This window comes from Salvelinus sp. IW2-2015, linkage group LG35 (assembly GCF_002910315.2).
Source record: "Salvelinus sp. IW2-2015 linkage group LG35, ASM291031v2, whole genome shotgun sequence".
In the NCBI taxonomy this organism is placed as follows: domain Eukaryota; kingdom Metazoa; phylum Chordata; class Actinopteri; order Salmoniformes; family Salmonidae; genus Salvelinus; species Salvelinus sp. IW2-2015.
Window position 1 is genome coordinate 15,262,502 of NC_036874.1, and position 3,273 is coordinate 15,265,774.

The 3,273-nt window shown below is 41.1% G+C and overlaps 1 long non-coding RNA gene across 1 annotated transcript; it reads right to left on the reverse strand.

Annotated features, from left to right (window-relative positions):
- Positions 1–1,801: 1,801 nt before the first annotated feature.
- Positions 1,802–2,719, reverse strand: LOC111959201 (uncharacterized). Its single transcript, XR_011474848.1, has 3 exons — positions 2,612–2,719; positions 2,477–2,535; positions 1,802–2,376 (listed from the first exon to the last, which is right to left on the reverse strand). It is a non-coding gene; the product is annotated as an uncharacterized lncRNA (long non-coding RNA).
- Positions 2,720–3,273: the final 554 nt, after the last annotated feature.

Below are 3,273 nucleotides of genomic sequence, written 5' to 3' on the forward strand. Positions count from 1 at the left end.
CCCACACACCACCCATTTGACACAAGATGTATTACCACACTTTCCTGCCCACCCCTCCTTTAAAAACCCAGTTAATTGCTTCACTTTGCTCTGTCACTTACTTTTCTATCTGCTTTCTGGACGAGCATTCATAGCTGGCTCTCTTTGCGCATCTGAGATTGATTTATGGCGCGTTCTGTGTAACCTTATCCGTCTCTCCCTCTTTGCACTCCTCAAACTGCCTTTCAGGGAGAGATGAAAGCTGGGAGTGACATGTGCGGTCCTTTCACTGAAGGCAAATGGAATGGAAGCCTTGCTTTAATTAATCACACCAATGGCACATTCAATTGGGTTTCTCATGCCTGCTCTCCATTCAAAAGRCAGAAAGAAATGTGCATACTGTAGATTGTCCTAAATGTCACTATATTGTCCAGRATCTACTAAACATATGGCCAGTGGACTTACATCAACAGAAGACCAAATTTGAGGTCTGAAAAAAAGTTGCAAAGTATGATTTTGGAATGTCATGTCCCTTTAACATGTTGTAAACTGCCTATACAGTTAATTCAAACATCTTGACACACCGTAAGATATTTCCAAAGAACTCTGCAAAGCAAATGAATGTATGCCTTAGTTCAATTGTTTAAAGTCAGAAAACACACCTTGAGCCTTTGAAAGATCAAGTCTACTTGGTGAAATTATCATAATCCTGTTGGTAAAACAAGAGACTGAGATTATGGTATTTGCCAGGGGGTAATATGTTTGATTCACAGCACTGGTTGGACAGCAGTGCAATCCAATATGACACCAGCTTGMTTGCACCAATAGATGGCACTCTGGTAGCAGCAAGCCTTCTGAGATCAGTAAGCTTGGACACATTTGACAGTAGATCATGTGAGTCCTACAGCAAATAMACTTGAGGTTAATGAAGTGTAGGCAGAGAGGAAGAGGCTAAGAGAGAGGATGTACTCTGCKCAAATGCTGTCCACATTAAGCAGATCATGAATTATTAAGCAAGTGAGTAGTTTTTGTATGGGGGCCAATAAGAGTGTTGAATTTATTCAAGATAACGTATTGTTGCTATTTTGATACGTGACACTTAACCAATTTAATATACGTTTTGAACTGCTTGGCTTGTTACGAGTGTACAGGTATAAGTGTGATGAACATGATATCCTGGCAACTTCGGGGACAATAAGTAGACCAGAGCCAGCTGTTCCTTCTCTCATGTTAGCATCAAAAAAGAGGTGATCAAAAGTTGTAGGTCAAAAGCAAACTGAACAATTTATCAAAATGACATTGTTTCTGTTCAAAGTGTATCTTTTAAACTACACTTCTGGTGCATCGCTTACTGCTGGATAACTGGTTTTAAACCAACATTCTATAAATGTAGCATATTGTTGTTCTTTACTTGGTCTATCAGTTGAATTTTGTAGTAGTAAAAATTATTTAAAAACACAATCTCAAAAACAGACATTTTATTTGAAGGATAAACACTGGGCAGTGGGGGAAGAGCCATAACCAAATAGTGATTCAGAACAGTGCTGTCATGGATAAGTAAATGTACTGGAATTCAAACACAGCTTACATGTTTTGCCCTTAAAAGTGCACAAGGTCACTGATTTGCTCACCACTGGTATGTTTGTCTGAGGAGCCAATGGTGGTTTGCAAAGGAAAGTTTGTCCATTAGGATCTTAACCAACAGGATCCTGTTTTTTTCTGACACTTCATTTTCAGCTCTTTGATCACAGAATGGACAACACCAGGGTCTGGGAACATAATTTTCTTTGCTCTGGGGCTGATGAGTCCACTCTGGGATGGTGGAGAGGATAAGTCTCTACTGTGGCCAGGACCATAGGATACTTTTTCCATAGGGTACAGCACCTCTGCTCTGGGGTCGTGAAACCACACTCTGGGCTGTTCTACGTCTGCTGGGGACAGGCTGAACTACAACAGGCTTATAGTAGCCTCGATTGTCCACTTTCTCTGAGTACTCAAACTGACTAGGGGCTACCATTACATTTGATCGAGGCGCAGAATTCTTGACTTGCTCAAAGTTGGGCTTGTGGCTGCTAACAAGTTCTCCCTTGGGAGTGTAGACAGAATGGCTGACAGAGGAGTCAGTCAAACTGGGATCAGAACCGTGGTAGTTTARTGTAGACGGTTTGGGTTGAAAGCCTCTGGCGAAGACTTGTCCATAGGCCCAGTCAGTTGGATAGCCATCCCCTTGGATTTTACTGTTGCGCAGAAGGATAGGCTCAAACTCAGCCTCTTTGGGCCCATCATTATTTTCATAGTGGGTTTTTATGGGATCAAAACTCCTATGGCGTGTTGGTCGAATGTTGTAAGGGACAAACTGGGTCCTAGGGAGGTCCAAACCCAGGGCAGCTGCTCGGGCTAAAGTGAAAAGACAGCAACAAAMCAGAAATGTTAGTGTAAGTATCTWACGSCAAAATATGACATTAAGCAACTACATTGGAGGACATGCACAGGGTACCTCTTGCCGTGTTGGCACACCAGGAACCTCCAGCAAAGACAGAGYCAATCAAAAGGACACTGCAAGAGATAAAGAAATTCAATACAAATGCATGATCTAGTAAGATAAACATTTTTAAAGAGCCACAAACGTTACCTTAGATATATGGGCAGAGCTCGATGCATKGTTTCAGTGGTATGGACCCAAACTACCTGATGACCAAATGATTCAARCACCGTACGACCTCTTGACATATGTAGCCACTCTGAGCCTCAACTCTGCCTGTCTTGATTAACTAATTATGGACAGCTGGTTGTCATGGAGACCGAACCCAAACATTTAATTTACTCAACCATTAGGCAAATTGCTTCATTACACCAGCTGATTAGATAGAAATGTGTGCTCAGCGGCAGTATTGTGGTGGTTTAACCCATCGATATTAAACAGTGTTCTATATATATATGGTTTAACCGTCCATTTTTGTTGCATGCAAGTAAGCTGTAAAACATGATTTGAATTGAACAGGTCTTTTGAATGTGGAATGTTACAATCTTTACGTATGCAGGATAAAAATGATAAAACGAATCCGATAAAAATGATCATTATTACAGACTATGGCTGCGTTTACACAGGCAGCCCAATTCTGATATTTTTCCACTAATTGGTCTTTTGACCAATCACAGCTCTTTTCACACAAGAGCTTTTTCAGAGCTGATCTGATTGGTCAAAAGACCAATTAGTGGAATAAAATATAAGAATTGGGCTGCCTGTCTAAACGCAGCCAAAGCATCTCAGTTGAACTAGGATCAGTTTCGTTT